This window comes from Oryctolagus cuniculus, chromosome 1 (assembly GCF_964237555.1).
Source record: "Oryctolagus cuniculus chromosome 1, mOryCun1.1, whole genome shotgun sequence".
In the NCBI taxonomy this organism is placed as follows: Eukaryota; Metazoa; Chordata; class Mammalia; order Lagomorpha; family Leporidae; genus Oryctolagus; species Oryctolagus cuniculus.
Window position 1 is genome coordinate 222209641 of NC_091432.1, and position 18001 is coordinate 222227641.

At 39.1% G+C, this 18001-nt stretch overlaps 1 pseudogene; it reads left to right on the top strand.

Moving 5' to 3' along the window:
• Positions 1-1392: 1392 nt before the first annotated feature.
• Positions 1393-2315, top strand: LOC103352043 (heat shock protein HSP 90-alpha pseudogene; annotated as a pseudogene).
• Positions 2316-18001: the final 15686 nt, after the last annotated feature.

The following is an 18001-nucleotide window of genomic DNA, read 5'->3' on the forward strand; positions in this document are numbered from 1 at the left end:
GTTTTTATTTTTAACAATGAAACCATATTTTGAGAATGGACACCTCAAATGTGATTACTTAAACAACTCTCTTTCTTAAAGTTAAATTCACAAAAAAGTCATTTATGTCCTCAGAGAAATCAATCTATTTTCTTCAATATGGGTGTCCTTCTGGCTTTGGTATTGGGTGCAATCTCATTTTATTATTATATTAAACCAACAATAGCATTTCAGGCATTCTCTTGGCAGGGAGCAATAAAAACAGGCAGCATCCTGTGTTAGATAAAATCTTTCATTATATACGACCTAAATGCCATGTATTTTGCAATGGTAAAATGTATTTGTGGATTTCACATGTGTGATGTGAATCATTTTAAAAGCCATAATCACAACACAGCAGATGCTAATAAATTTTCAATCTGTTAGGCTTTGTTTTCTGGAGAATGAATTTGATTTGTGATACAAATGTTACATGGGCCGATTGTGTTTTGCTATGGAGAATATGGGAGGTTTGGTATGCTAACCTCTGGGGTCTTTTTTATTATCCAGTAATGGCTACAGAGAATCTACTTCCTAGGGTACTTTGCTTCATTGCAACAGCCTCAGTCACCTGTTAAAAGGCCCTTTTAGGACTGTCGTTGTAGCATTATGATATTTGTCAGGACCTATGTTTCAGGTATTTGAATCCCTCACAGGACATCAACATGTAGTGATCCTAGTCCTAATCTATCTATTTTTCTTTCCATTTCTTCATTCTTAGGCGTGGAGTCCATAGTGCTCCTTCTTTTAGCTTTATCAGTCTTCGTGGCTAATTAGTTAATTCCCACTATTCATTTATCCCCCTGATCTCTGAATTCCTTGACCTTGCCTCACGTGCTTGTAATGACCTATAATTTCATGACTACCCATACAGACCTGTATGTATTTGAGGCAAAGCCGTGGTTTCAAAGACAATCAAAGCAGAAAATTATTCACTACTGAAGGGTTGAAACTGGAAATAGATGATAGATGGTAGCTCGGGATGTTTGACTCTGGGGAAAGCAAACATAAGGCAGAAACTAAGAGAAAGCCATTGATAAATGTAATATTTAGAATCTAGATGTCTGTCACAGTGTACAGGGAATTCAGAAACTGTAATTAAAGCAATGTGGATCAAATTAGAACAGAAGGCAAAGTAGCAAAAATCATAAAATTGGAAAAGTAAAACAATGCGGTACTAGCACAGGATCCTAAATTGGAATCAGAATAACTTTGCTTGAGACTTAAGGTAGCACTGCTGTGCTTGTATCTACTCCCCACCATTTGTCATAGTTTATATGCTAGAGAAGGTCTTAATTGCACTAATTGATTCTGACAGTGGTTTGCATAATGGTGAGAAGACATTTTAAATAGAAGGATAAACATTCTCATTAATTTGGACAAAAATGTTTAAAACTCTTCACTGAACTGGCAGAAGATACAGAGAATTATAAAAAGTATATGAGCAGTTCTCTAAAAATATAGAGTTTTGAATACATGGAGACTCAATACTAAAAGAAGCTTTCTGAGCTGCTAAGTTACCAGACATCTGCTTCTGGTGATGAGATAGTTTCTCTCAACGCCTATTGCACCAGCAACACATTTACTACATCACGGGTGGGACCAAGGACTAGGTAGCAAACTTGGTCTTCATGGAGCACCTTTAGAAGCACTGCTTGGAACTGATCTACATGATTGAGCTCATTGACAAGTATTACATCCAGCAGCTGAAGGAATTTGATGGGAAGACTTTAGTGTCCATCAGCAAGGAGGGTTTGGAGCTTCCAGAATATGAAGAAGAGAAAAAGAAACAGGAAGAGAAAAGAACAAAGTTTGAAAACTTCTGTAAAAGCATGAAAGATATATTGTATAAAAAAGTTGAAAAGAGAGTTGTAACAAACAGATTGGTGATATCTCCATGCTGTATTGTCACAGGCACTTACAGCTGGACAGCTAACATGGAAAGAATCACAAAAGCTCAGGCCCTAAGAGACAACCCAACAATGGATTACATGGCAGCAAAGAAACACCTGGCGATAAACCCTGACCATTCCATTATTGAGTCCTTGAGACAAAAGGCAGAGGCTGATAAGAATGCGAAGTCTGTGAAGGATCTGGTTATCTTGCTTCATGAAACTGCGTTCCTTTCTTCTGGAAGATCCTCAAACACATGCTAACAGGGTCTACAGGATGATGAACTTGGTCTGGGTATGGATGAAGATGACCCAACTGCTGATGACATTAATACTGCAGTAACTGAAGAAGTGCTGTCCCTGGAAGGTGACGATGGCACATCACACATGAAGGAAATAGACTAAGCTGTGCCTGACAGATGACTTGGACACGTGTTCAATACTTTACCTTCGCTCCCTCTGATAATATATTTTTCAGGATTTTTTTCTGTATTCTTGTTAACAATTTTAAAAATCTGTATGGCATGACAACTACTTAAGGGAAAGATAAGATTTCTTTCTACTTCTAAGTGATCCTGTGATGTTAGGAACAAGCAGAGGTAGTAACGCTTCTCTGGTTTCACATTGGCTTGCAGCAGATGAGATAACACTTGATGTAAGATGTATGTAACCCATCGTTAACTTTGTGGTCTACAGCGGTTAGCTATCAAGCTGGAATCCTTAGGAGACCAGATCTTTTGTCACTAAAGTGTTCTGAGCTAAGCCTTGGTGTTTAAAAGAAAAATACTTTTTAAAATGCCTTGAGCTTCATCTTATAGAGTGTACTTTTTAAACTTTCCCCTGTAGTTACGGAACCTGCATGTACTCATCCTCCAGAAATAGTTTAAACTGAAACAAGTTTATGGGAGGAACTCTCCACAAGGCGTGTTTTCCGAAGAAAAGTATTATTAAGGGTAAAAACTGATAAACCTACCTAGGGTTGATGTAAAGCTGTTAAAAAGTAAGCTCACTAGGCTAATCCTCCTCCTGCAGCACCAACACTCCGGGTTCTAGTCTCGGTTGGGGCGCCGGTTCTGTCCTGGTTGCTCCTCTTCCAGGCCAGCTCTATGCTATGGCCCGGGGAGGCAGTGGAGGATGGCCCAAGTGCTTGGGCCCTACAGCCACATGGGAGACCAGGAGGAAGCACCTGGCTCCTGGCTTCAGATTGGCGCAGTGCGCTGGCTGTAGAAGCCATTTGAGGGGTGAACCAACAGAAGGAAGACCTTTCTCTCTGTCTCTGTCTCTCTCTCTCTCTCTCACTAACTCTGCCTCTCAAAAAAAAAAAAAAAAAGTAAGTCACTGAGGTTTGTGGATGGAAACATAGTGCCCAAATCATTTTGCTTTAAAAGTTTATGACAAATACTGATGAGTTTGGCCAGTGCCACAGCTAACTAGGCTAATCTTCCGCCTGCGGCGCCGGCTCCCCAGGTTCTAGTCCCAGTTGGGGTGCCGGTTCTGTCCTGGTTGCTCCTCTTCCAGTCCAGCTCTCTGCTGTGGCCCGGGAGTGCAGTGGAGGATGGCCCAAGTCCTTGGGCCCTGCACCCGCATGGGAGACCAGAAGAAGCATCTGGCTCCTGGCTTTGGATCAGCGCAGTGTGCTGGACGCAGCACACTGGCCGTAGCGGCCATTGGGGGGTGAACCAACGACAAAAAGGAAGATGTTTCTCTCTCTGTCTCTCTCTCTCTCTGTCACTGTCCACTCTACCGGTCAAAAATAATATGGATGAGTGTAAAAGTTAAAGAATAAATAAAAAGGAAATAAAGAAAATGGCCAATGTTGTGATGCAGGTTGAACTGCCCCTTGGGATGCCCACATCTCAAATCTGAGTGAATATAATTCAAACTATATTCTGCTTCCTATTCAGCTTTCTGTTAACATACCTGGGAGGCATAAGATGGTGGCCTGAAATCTTGGGATCCTACCACTCATGGAGGAGATCCTAATGAAGTTTGTGGCTTCAGCTTGTCCCAGTTCTGGCTGTTGTGGGCATTTGGGAAATGAACCAGTGAATGGAAGATATTTATTTTTGTATCATCTTCTCTATCTGATGCTCTGCCTTTCAAACAAATAAATGTCTTTTTATAAAGGTATACTTATGAGCTAGTGCTCTGGCACAGCGTGTGAAGCTGCCACCTGCAACACTGGCACCCCGTTTGGGCATTGGTTTGAATCCTGGCTGCTCTGCTTCCTATCCAGCTCCCTGCCAATGCACCTGGGAAAACAGCAGACAATGGCCCAAGTCCTTGGACCTCTGTACCTACATGGGAGACCAGAAGAAGTTTCTGGTTCCTGGCTTCAGCCTGGCCCAGTCCCAGCTATTGTAGCCATGTGGGGAGTGAACCAGTGGATCAAAGACCTCTCTCTCTGTATCTCTTCCTCTCTCTCAGTAACTCTGTCTTTCAAATAAATAAATCTTTAAAAAGGGCACTCTTACTGAGGGATATTACATAATCCAAACTTCCTTAGAAAGAAAAGCAAAGAAACCAAAAGCAACAACTGTGTATTTCTAACAACCTTCAATTTTTAGATATTCTTCTCCAAAATGAATAAACACTCATATATATTGTAACAACTTGCAATTATGATGCTAATAATATTATGTCCTGAACATATTCCAAATTCCAAGGCAAATTTTACGATATAATTTATCAAGGCTGTCTCAGATTTCATTAATGTTTTGCAAGTTAGTTAACAATTCTCCACTTAGATTTCCTTTATTGTAAACAATGACACAATGAACATCCTTCAACAAATGTATAGTGTAAATAATAGACTACTTTATTAGTATATGACAACCTAGAATATATGTTCAATAGTCCATGCCAAGGGTTTTATACTTTGATTCATTCTACAAAATTGTTTCACAAATAAATATAAAAATAACACTAGTGTCAGAATGGTGTATATACCAATTTTATTGTAATTTCTCTAGCATTTTAATACATAAGTAGATCATTTAATTTAATGAATGCAACACAAGTCTTCCTATACCTATTTCAAAGCAAAAGATCTTCACAATATAATGTGGTATTATAATCAGAAAGAGGCTAAGAAATGTGGTATTATAATCAGAAAGAGGCTAAGAAATAAGTTAGCTCAATTCTCCTATTTTACAGCTCAAGGTTGAAGAGTGCATTATTATTGGATCAGGGAATATAAACCAGGTCACCTGACTCCTTTTTCAGTTATCCATTACATCAACACATTTTTTGGGATTCTCATGGGTGAGAACACTTGCATCTCAATCCAGGAGCAGTACTTATTAGTAATTTATTTATTGTCTATTTTATAGCACATACCTGCATGTCTTCATTTATAAACCTATATCAAAAACACATTGTCATTTAAAAATGAATTCTAGATATTGCTGTTGTTGTGGCTGTTCAGGAAATCTTTCTAGTTGCATCTCAATATTTTTGTCAGCAATATTTTTCTCCATCATTATATTTATTTTGGATAGGAGGAGATGGTAGACAGAATTCTGAATGGCTCCCTGGTACCACTGTAATTATTACATTATCTAATGTGGGAAAATGATTTTTCAGGTGTGATTAACTTACTAATCTATTGATTTAAAATAGAGAAATTATCTAAATAGCCCTGACTAATCACAGGAACCTTTTAGAAGCTACCTTCTGCTACCCTCACCAACTTATAATTGATGATGATGTTGAAGAAATTCAAACTTTGAGAAATGTTAGACATGATTACTGGCCTGAAAATAGTAGAGAGCACATGTAAGGATTGGAGAATGGCCTCTAAGTGCTGAAAATGACCCTTAATTGAAAGCCATAGAGAAAATGGTTATCAACATCAACTAGAAGGAATAGCATTTTGTTTACAACCTGGTAAGTTTGGAAGCAGCTTCCTCCCCAAAGCCTCCAGGTAAGGACTCAACATGATAACAGATTGATTTTGGACTTAAGAGACAGGATAGAAAACCCTATAAGTTGGAAGGGACTTGTGACCTACAGAATTGGGAGCTAATACATGGGTACTGTTTTAAGGTGTTAAGTTTATATTAATTTTGTAATGTTGCAGTAGGTAATTAATTCAGTAATTCAGGATGACTGGCTTCATCTACAGAAAGCTGAAAGGCTAGACAGTCTTTCACTCACTCTAACACAGGTGGTAGAGCGCACTTGGTCTAAACTCAGTCTACTAGACCTTCTTTCTTAGAATTTTGTATCTGGGAACGACTTCAGGATAAGAAGAAGAGTTACATGCCAGGAATCATACTGAAATGTAATGTTGTCCTCAGATTTTTCCTAATACCAGAATACTGCGGGGTCTTTGTTTACTATCTTCAGCAAACTTCACTTCTGAATTATAAACATGGGTTTCTAGGCCGGCGCCGCGGCTCACTAGGCTAATCCTCCGCCTAGCGGCGCCGGCACACCGGGTTCTAGTCCCGGTCGGGGCGCCGGATTCTGTCCCGGTTGCCCCTCTTCCAGGCCAGCCCTCTGCTGTGGCCAGGGAGTGCAGTGGAGGATGGCCCAGGTGCTTGGGCCCTGCACCCGCATGGGAGACCAGGAAAAGCACCTGGCTCCTGGCTCCTGCCATAGGATCAGCGCGGTGTGCCGGCCGCAGCACGCTGGCCGCGGCGGCCATTGGAGGGTGAACCAACGGCAAAGGAAGACCTTTCTCTCTGTCTCTCTCTCTCACTGTCCACTCTGCCTGTCAAAAAAAAATAAAAAATAAAAAAAAGAAAACAAAACAAAACAAAAACACATGGGTTTCTAATTATCCTTGAAAATAGTAGATTATTTGGTGCACGGTTCAGTAATTCTAGTTTGCTTAGATTATCAAGGTTTTTATACTGTTTCCTATAAGAATCATCTAACGGGGGCTGGCACTGTGGTACAGCAGGTAAAGCCACCACCTGCAGTGCCGGCATCCCATATGGGCACCGGTTCAAGGCCTAGATGCTACACTTATGATCCAGCACTCTGCTGTGGTCTGGGAAAGCAGTAACAGATGGCCCAAGTCTTTGGGCCCCTGCACCCACATGGGAGACCCTGAAGAAGCTCCTGGCTCCTGGCTTTGGATCAGCGCAGCTCTGACAGTTCCAACCAATCTGGGAGTGAACCAGAAGATGGAAAACCTCTCTCTCTCTTTCTGCTTTTCCTCACTCTGTGTAACTGTGACTTTCAAATAGATAACTAGATCTTTTTTAAAAAAAAATCATCCAACCGAGAGTAGTAGTAGGTAAAATATAAACAATTTTTTTCTATTCTTTCAGTCACATACAATAAACAAAACAATTTCTTTCCAATCACATTTATTTAATGGAATATACCATGGCCTCTGAACATCAGTTAAAGTCTTTATCAGAACCATCTGCTCAGTTTCTACTTACCAATTTTGAGAACAATAGGAAATGACTCAAAACCTAAAGAAATGAGAGTCAGGTTTGACAGTATGATGGGAGTTTAAGCAGTTATTTATTCAATATGCATTATCTTGTTCATTAGGCAGTTTCTGGAAAGAGTATTCTTTATTATTTTGAGGATTCATCTCCTATCTCAATAATATGATTCCACATAAAGCTGCCAATCACAGGATCTGACTGTCCTAATCACACTGTAGGCAATTGATCTCACCTGAACCAGCCACACAATCAATTCTCTAGTCATAGTATTTGAACAAGAAATAAGTAGATTGGGGTTGGCGCTGTGGCATAGTGGATAAAGCCACCACCTGCAGCACTGGCATCCCATATGGGTGTTGGTTTAAATCCCTGCTGCTCCACTTCTGATCCAGCTCTCTGCTGTGGCCTGGGAGAGCAGTAGAAGATGGCCCAAGTGCTTGGGCCCTTGCTCCCATGTGGGAAACTCGGAAGAAGCTCCTGGCTCCTGGCTTTGGATCAGTGCAGCTCTGGCCATTGTGGCCAACTGCGCAATGAACCAGCAGTTGGAAGACCTCTTTCTCTCTCTGCCTTTCCTTCTCTCTCTGTATAACTCTTTCAAATAAATAAATAAATCTTTTTTTAAAAAAAGAAAGAAGTAGATTATCCTACATTGGTGAATCAGAAGCAATCCCCTGATTGTTTTTCAGTGAATTTGCTGGTATCAACTTTTCTACCTCTTTGGTCATGTGACTTTAGAACTCTAAACCCAGAATGACTTGCAATTTTGCAGTCAAACCCTTGAGAAAAATTAAAGGAAATCTATGGAAGTATCTAGTGATTTAAGACAAAAGGTAGGGAGAATCCTGCTGAGAGTCAAAGTCCTAAATTTCATCCTCCTCTACAGCCATTAAGTCCCTGCTCTTTTCTTAGTTTCATTACATGAGTGAACCCATTTCTCATTAGTTTTAAGATGTTAGATTCCCATGACTGTTGGTAGACCATTAAGAATACAAGACACTGTCTATTATATTATTCTCATAATCAAACATGATGGAAAATCCAGAGATTCAGATATATTTTCAAATATCAGATTGTGAAATATTTACCTAATCTCTTTTTTTAAATATTTATTTATTAAATTGAAAGTCAGAGTTAAACAGAGAGAGGAGAGGTAGAGAGAGAAGTCTTCTATCCACTGGTTCACTCCCCAGATGGCCGCAACAGCCAGAGCTGCACTAATCCGAAACCAGGAGCCAGGAGGTTCTTCCAGGTCTCCCATGCAGGTGCAAGGGCCCAAGAACTTGGGCCATCTTTTACTGCTTTCCCAGGACATAGCAGAGAGCTGGATCAGAAGTGGAGCAACCAGGTCTTGAACCAGCACCTATATGGGATGCCAGCACTGCAGGTCAAGGCATTAACCCCCGCACAGCACCGGCACCAATATTTACCTAATCTCTTACTCTGTCAGAATGGTTTACATAAAAAAAATTTTTTTTTTTTTTGACAGGCAGAATGGACAGTGAGAGAGAGAGAGACAGAGAGAAAGGTCTTCCTTTGCCGTTGGTTCACCCTCCAATGGCCGCCGCGGCCCCGCACTGATCCAATGGCAGGAGCCAGGTACTTATCCTGGTCTCCCATGGGGTGCAGGGCCCAAGAACTTGGGCCATCCTCCACTGCACTCCCTGGCCACAGCAGAGAGCTGGCCTGGAAGAGGGGCAACCAGGACAGAATCCAGCGCCCTGACCGGGACTAGAACCTGGTGTGCCGGCGCCACAAGGCGGAGGATTAGCCTGGTGAGCCGTGGCGCCGGCCTACATAAAAATTTTTTAAATGAAATTTTAGTGGCCAGCATTGTGCTGTAGCAAGTATAGCTGCCACCTGCAGTGCTGGCATCCCATATGGGTGCTGGTTCTAGTCTTGTCTCCTCCACTTCTGACCCAGTTCTCTGCTACGGCCTGAATCAGTAGAAGATGGCCCAAGTCCTTGGGTCCCTGCACCCACATGTGCATGGAGGACCTGGAAGAAGCTCCTGGGTCCTGACTTTGGATAGGTGCAACTCCAGCCTTTGCGGCCATCTGGAGATTGAACCAGCAGATGGAAGACTCTCTCTCTCTTCCTCTTTCTCTGTAACTCTGTCTTTCAAACAAATAAGCAAATCTTTTTAAAAAATTAAGTTAAATTAAATTAAAAGTTTATTTTTAAATATTTACACATTTACATGTAATTGTAAGAAATAATATAGAAAGATTTGATGTACTCTTTACACAGTCTCCCCAGATGGTAATACCTTGTACAGTTATATTACAATACCACAGCCAGGATACTGACAATAGTACAAAGTGCAGAATACTCTATTAATCATCTGTTCTCTATTTCTATAATTTTGCCACATCAGAACTGCTACATAAATGAAATCCTACAGTATGTAATTTTTATATATTATTATTTTCACTCAGCATGAGTCCCTCAAGATGCCTCTGACTTTCTTCATATATCCATGGTTATTTCCTATTTATTGAAGAGTAGTATTTCATGCCCTGAGTGTACCACACATTTTCAAACATTTATCCATTGTTTCCAGTTATTTGGACTAGAAAAATAAAGCAAATGTATTTATGTATTCATTGCTATGCAAACATAGATTTTTCTTTTCTCTGAGATAAAAGTCCAAAAGTGCAATTGTTGAATCACATGCTCAGTTTTTAAAGAAACTGCTAGATTTTACAGATAATTTTTACCATTTTACATTCCCACTTGTTTTTTAAATTATTCTGATAGCATGTTAGAGTTATATGAAATATTCTATAATATTCTGTTGCTTTCTCATTGTGATTTAAATTTTCATTTTCATAACCTTCTGTCCATTTTCTAATTATATTTCTTTTTTATTTTTGATTGTTGAGAATTTAAAAATACTTTCAAGACATTATTCCTTTCTTTTCAGATACTTTTTTTTTAAATTTATTTTATTTATTTGAAAGGTAGAGATATAGAGAGAAGTATAGACAGAGAGGTTTTCCATCTGCTGGTTCACTTCCAAAATGACCGCAATGACCAGGGCTGGGCCTGGACAAACCAGGAGCCAGGAGCTTTTTCTGGGTCTCCCAAGTGGATGCAGGGGCCCAAGGAGTTGGGCCATCCTACGCTGCTTTTTCCGTTGCATCAGCATAGATCTGGATTGGAAATGGAGCAGCCAGGACTTAAACAGGCTCCACAATAGGATGCTAGTGCCTCAGGTCGGGACTTTAACACACTGTACTACTGCACTAGCTCCCAGATATGTGATTTCAGATATTGACTTCCAGCCTAGATCTTGTTGTTAATCATCTTCAAAAGGACTTTAACAGAGTATTGGTTTTCAATTTTGATGAGACTTGACTTCTTAGTTTTTCATTCTGTGAACCATGCTTTTGATATCAAGTATAGGATATCTTCAAGTTACTGTAGATCCTGAAGACTTTACCTTGCTTTCTTAATATTCTGTGTTTTATGTTAAAATTAGTATGGCTTTTGTGTTAATTTTTGTATATGATATGAGACAGGTTGAGCAGCTTCCCCACTTCCTCCTCTTTCTTAATTTTCTTCTTCCTATTAATATCTGATTGCTCAAGTGCTATTTGTTGAAATGACTATCCTTGCTCTGTTGAATTGCTTTTGTGTCTGCAAAATTTCATTAAAGTACATTTGTGTGGATCTATTTTAGGTTCTCTATCTGTTCTATTAATCTATGTATCTATCCTTCATGAATATAACACTGTAATGGTAACAGTAGCTGTGTTTTAGATCATGATACCAGGTAGACTGATTTCCACAATTAATTTTTTCAAGATTGTTATAGCTATCCAGGGAAATTTTCTTTCCACCAAAATTGTACAGTAAACTTATCAATGTCTACAAAATACCATGCTAGGATTTTTATAGTAACTATAGTAAATCTACAGATCACTTTGTTGATTGTCAATTTGCATATTGATATCTTTACTATGTTAAAATTTTTTTAAAAGGTTTTATTTATTATATGAGAGATAGAGTTACTGACAGAGAGAGGAAGCTACGAGGAGAAAGATCTTCCATCCGCTAGCTCATTCCCCAAATGGCTGCAATGGCTGAAGCTGGGCTTATTGGAAGCCAGAAGCCAGGAGCTTCTTCCAGGTCTCCCATGCAGTCGCAGGGGCCCAAGCATTTGGGCCATCTTCTACTGCTTTCCTATGCCATAGCAGAGAGCTGGATCTGAAGAGGAGCATCCTGAACTAGAACTGGTGCCCATATGGGATGCCGGCACTGCAGGCATAGGCTTAGCCTACCATGTTCTAGCATCAGCCCCAATTATATTAAATTTTTTTATGCAAACATAAAATGCCTCTTCATTCATTAAGTCTTTGATTTCTTTTTATTTTATTTGTCTATTTGAAAGTAAGAGATACACAGAGAGAGAAGGAGATATAAAGAGAGGCAGAGAGAAAGAGAGGTCTTCCATCTACTGGTTCACTTCTCCAAATGGCCACAATGGCTGGAGCTGCACCTATCCGAAGCCAGGAGCCAGGAGCCTCTCCAGGTCTCCCGCATGGGTGCAAGGGCCCAAGGACTTGGGCCATTTTCTACTGCTTTCCCAGGCCATAGCAGAGAGCTTGACTGGAATTGGAACAGCTGGGACTTGAACTGGCACCCAGAAGGGATGCCAGCACTGCAGGCAGCAGCTTTACCTGCTACACCACAGCGCCAGCCCCATAAGTCTTTGATTTCTCTCGTGAGCATTTTGCAGTTTTCATCACATGAATCCTAAGCACATCTTATGTTTAACAGTTACATTTAATAGTTAAGTTAAAACATTTTATCTTTGGAATAATTGCAACTCGCATCATGCTTTTAATGTTGGTTTCCATATGTTCATTGTTTGTGTATTCAGTGTTTTATATATCTTGATTTATTTTCATGTGTTGCTGTTGTATCTTATGACTATACTCAACTCAATTATAGCTACTAGGAGGTTTTTTAGATTCCTTGAACTTTTCTATATAAACTATTATACAAAAAGAAGGAGTTTTTTTTCTCTTCTTCGGTTAGGAAGACATTTTATTTATTTTTCTAGTGAGAATTTTGAGTAATACATTGAGTAAGTATCATCTGAACATCCTCACCTCATCCCCAGTGTTAGAAGGAAAGTATTAGTCTTTTTACTGCTTTTTTCTATATTTGATGTAGAAATCTTTGCAGATTCTCGTTGTAAAATTTAGGCACTTTTTTATTTTTAACTTACTAAGACTTTTATTTTTGGTTGCTTGTTTTAAATCATGCCTGGGTATTGTAATACACATAATTTAAAAAAAAAAAAACGCTTGGTTTTGAGTTTCCTTCTGGAACTAGAAACTTTCCTTGAGTTTCAGAGATACTATTCATTCGTCTTAATCTTTGCTGTCTCATTCCCTGGACGATACGGTGGATTATGTGTCCAGTACCCACCACATTCTCAAAATAACGTGTTTTCCTATCATCCACACCCTGGGGGATACACAGATGGATCAGATATAGGGCCCATTTTAAAGACACTGAACATTTAATGAGAAATAATGTACATTAGAGGATATGATATAGATAGGTGTCTGAAAAAATATTCAATGGCAGGACTGATGTATTCATATGGCTTTAAAGAATTTTAATGAACTGACTTTTTGGAAATAATGCCACTTACAGTGCGTTTTAATGACAAGCATGATTTAGCCAGGGGACAGGGATGGGATGGAGACGGCAGGATGTGGAGAGGTTTCTGACACTTACACAACTGGCATCACACGTGCAGAACTGAGATACAGATAATGAAAAGGGTATGTAAATGTCTAAGCGGAAGCAAGAATAGATTAAAGTGAGAGTGAGGAAATACTTGATAGCAAAATACATTCAGGAATAGAGTTTAGTAACCCAGAGATCTTGCTATTGTTGGAAGTAGAATTAAATAGATCCTGGAGACCTTTCAAAACAAAACAATACCTATTGACTACCTTAACTATAGACCTACCCTGGAAGCAGAAATATAATTATACTTTTAATATTTTAAGCAGCTCAAAGCACTTTCATATCCATTATTAGATTGGATGTATCTAAAATCACTGTTATACTTACTTTTTATGCTTTGCCTTTACAAATTCTCACGGTACCAAAATCATGAACTCATTCTCAAGAGAAACAAACATGTCTCCAGGCAGAAAGTAAGCAACTGAAAGACTGCATTCAGCTAAGGTGAATAAAATGAAATTCTATTTTCACCAAAATAGTGCAACTCAATTTACTGAGAAATACTTGGTCCTCAGTCCTTTAATAATTGGAATTTATTTCCTCAACCTAAATAGAAGCAGATAAAAAATGATTTTTTGACTCAGTAATTGCAGACAATGAAGAAAGAAAAGTATGAATTCTATATTGCCATGCCAAATTTGTATAATTCTATTCATGAAAATCCTCAAATTAGGAAGTATATGAGTATATGACACTATACAAATATTTACATTTAACTAATACTAATTATTCTGTCTTTCATAGTGCTGAGAACTAGAGCAGAAAATACTGGGAATATAGGGAAGTTGAGTCTATGTACTTCCCACATACGTAAAGTGAGAAGCTGGTATTATGTATGAGATATACTGGCAAAATACTGAGAGAGAGAGAAAGTGAGTGAGAGGGAGAGAGAGGGAGAGAGAGAGAAAGTGAGTGAGAGGGAGAGAGAGGGAGAGAGAGGGAGGGAGGGAGGGAGGGAGAAAGGAGGAAGAGAGAAGTGTGCAAAGCACTTTGTTAAGAAATAGAGATGGGCAAGTGCTGCAGCTCACTAGGCTAATCCTCCGCCTGTAGCGCCAGAACCCTGGGTTCTAGTCCCGGTCGGAGCGCCGGATTATGTCCTGGTTTCCCCTCTTCCAGTCCAGCTCTCTGCTGTGGCCTGGGAGTGCAGTGGAGGATGGCCCAAGTCCTTGGGCCCTGCAGCCACATGGGAGGCCAGGAGAAGCACCTGGCTCCTGGCTTCCAATCAGCGCAGTGTGCCGGCTGCAGCAACCAACAGAAAAGGAAGACCTTTCTGTCTCTCTCTCTCACTGTCCACTCTGCCTGTCAAAAAAATAGAGATTATAGAAGGCCATTTCATTGCAGTGCAAAGAGGTTTGGTGGGAAAAATAAGCATAATGAATAACACACGCTTGAAGATTCAGCTTAGCTGGAATACAATGTTTAAGAGGTGTATGGAGGGGCCAGTGCTGTGGAGTACCAGGTAAAGCCACCGCCTGCAGTGCCAACATCCAATATGAGCACGAGTTCAAGTCCCGGCTGCTCCACTTCCTATCCAGCTCTCTGGGGAAGCAGTAGAAGATGGCCCAAGCCCTTGGGCCCCTGGACCTGCATGGGAGATCCAGAGAATCTCCTTGTTCCTGGCTTAGGATTGGAGCGGTTCTGGCCATTGCAGCCAACTGGGGAGTGAACCAGTGGATAGAAGATTTCTCTCTCTCTCTCTCTCTCTCTCTCTCTCTCTCTCTCTTTGCCTTTCCTTCTCTCTTTGTGTAACTTTGACTTTTAAGTAAAATAAATAAATCTTTTAAAAAACATATTTTAAATTGTATAATGAAAATGTTCATATCCTATGGTGACATTTTCAATGCCAGGTCTATCAAGCTTCAGCTTAACTACTTCTGTACTTAATCTGAAAGATTTACACATTTGTTGGTTTGATTGTTCATTATGCAGATATCTTCCTGCACAATTAACAACTGGCAGGGTTGATTTTCTAAAAATTTTATAATACAAATGCTTGGTAACATATGTGTCTTATAAGTTCAGTTTTACTTTGAAGTGCTAACAAAAGTGTATCATCTCTAGGATCTTTCATTCAGGAGAAATAAAGTTCTAAATATTGGAAACATATTGATTAATTTTCAAACTCATTTTGTATTATGTTTAAGGGAAGACATTTTGCAGGTCTCTTGGTAGGATGCCTATTTATTCTACTACTCTTCTTCAATATTTTTTATATACATGCCAGCCAATATGTAGTCAATGCTTTAGTGATCTACTTATATCATACTTTTTTCCTTGTTTATAATAATCCATCAACCTAGCTGTAAGTTATAGCCCAATGTCATCCTTATATTTAAATCATAAATATGTCTTTTTATGCTTTTTCAGGGACAGCATGGAGACTGAAGATTAAGTAAACCAATTAGATTTCTTTTCACATATTTATAATTTGTGACGCAAGGAAAGTCAAGCAAGGAAAGCTGAACAGTGACCTGGTGGTACAGTAAATACCAAAATATAGGAGTGATTCAAAACTATTGAGTCAGCAGTGTCGGTATAACTCCTAGATATAGTCCATTGCATAAATGTTTTTCCTTGCCCTTTAAGAAGCTTTACTTAATAATTGTTCCCCCAATTTGGTGAATATTCTTTCCAAAAACTTTGTTCTTTGAGCTAAATATAACAGTGACAAAAATTTGACTAGCACAGTTAGAATTTACACCACAGAGTAGGCATTTCCAACTTGAATCCTAAAGACAAGGAACAATTCTGTCCTACGTGTAAGGCTTTGGAGCATGTTGGAACAGAGATCATTATATCCCAAGAGAAGGAACTGGCTTTTGCAAAGCATGATGGTGTCCTCTATGGGAAATAATTAGTGTAGGTGAGGGTGGTGGAAGCGACTTGCTGTTGGTGATTGGCACTGGAGTTCAAAGTATATGAAGAATCATGGGCAGAGTGGACATCATTCATACTAAGCAAAGGAGTCTGAAGACAATAATTAAGATGGCAAGGGAAATGAGTGAAAAAAAATCTGAGAAGTGCAAGTGTTAAACATGACTTAGATATTGAAAGAGGAGAAATAGTATCTTTACTTACAAAAGTTTGTCCTTGCTACACTTAGCATGCTATATTTGGACGGTTATAATAACTCTCCCATCACCCTATCCCCATTGTCATGCACATCTACCAATTCTTTAATGTTACTTTATATGAATGGTTGTTTCTTCTCACAAACCTCAACAGGATCCCCATGAGCTCATTTAGAGTCTTATATCATGCTTAGAAGTTTACTGATCACACTTTTTTCCTAACATTTTATCATGTAAAATTTTAAGCATATAGTAAATTTTAAAGAATTTTAAGTAAATACCCATCTACCCACAGCTCTGATTTTACCATTAACATGTTACTATACTATATGTTATCCGTACTTATCCATTATTCTTTCATATACTTCATAACAAATTGGCAATATCCATACACTCCCTCCCACCAAATAATCCAGTATGCATATTGTTATCTAGAATAATATTTTATATCATAAACATATTTACATAAAATTTGTATAACATGACATATATTAAATCATATCCCTCTGCAACCTAAACCATTATCAGGATTAAAGTACTATTTTATCATTTCCCCAAGAAGCGCCCTCATGCTCCTTACAAATTTATTTTTATAAGAAAATGCTAAATATTTGTTCAAAGTTTCCCCATTATTTCTCCACCAAATGTCTGAGACTTTCACTTGCTGTACATCATTATCATCATTTGATATGTCACTCATTTTATTTATTTTTAAATTTTTTATTTTTTTATTTAGTAAATATAAATTTCCAAAGTACTGTTTATGGTTACATTGGCTTCCCCCCCCCATAATTTCCCTCCCACTCGCACCCCTCCCATGTCCCGCTCCCTCTCCCATTCCATTAATATCAAGATACATTTGCAATTATCTTTATATACAGAAGATCGATTCAGTACATATAAGTAAAATTTCATCAGTTTGCACCCACACAGAAACACGAAGTGTAAAATACTGTTTCAGTACTAGTTATGGCATTACTTCACATTGGACAACACATTAAGGACAGATCCCACATGAGGAGTAAGTGCACAGTGACTTCTGTTGTTGACTTAACAATTTACACTCTTGTTTATGGCGTCAGTAATCTCCCTAGGCTCTAGTCATGAGTTGCCAAGGCTATGGAAGCCTGTTGAATTGGTCGACTTCGATCTTATTCCGACAGGGTCATAGTCAAAGTGGAAATTCTCTCCTCCCTTCAGAGAAAGGTACCTCCTTCTTTGATGACCCGTTCTTTCCACTGGGATCTCACTCACTGAGATCTTTCATTTAGTTGTTTTTTTTTTTTTTTTTCCCCAGAGTGTCTTGGCTTTCCATGCCTAAAATACTCTCATGGGCTCTCCAGCCATATCCAAATGCCTTAAGGGCTGATTCTGAGGCCAGAGTGCTATTTAGGACATCTGCCATTCTATGAGTCTGCTGTGTATCCCGCTTCCCATGTTGGATCGTTCTCTCCCTTTTTGATTCTGTCAGTTAGTATTAGCAGACACTAGTCTTGTTTGTGTGATCCCTTTGACTCTTAGACCTATCAGTGTAATCAACTGTGAACTGAAATTGATCACCTGGACTAGTGAGATGGCATTGGTACATGCCACCTTGATGGGATTGTATTGGAATCCTCTGGCACGTTTCTAACTCCACCATTTGGGGCAAGTCCAATTGAGCATGTCCCAAATTGTACATCTCCTCCCTCTCTTATTCCCACTCTTATATTTAACAGGGATCACTTTTCAGTTAAAATTTAAACACCTAAGAATAATTGTGTGTTAATTACAGAGTTCAAAAATAGTACTAGAACAAAACAAAGAAAAAATACTAAAATGGATAAAGTATTACATTGTG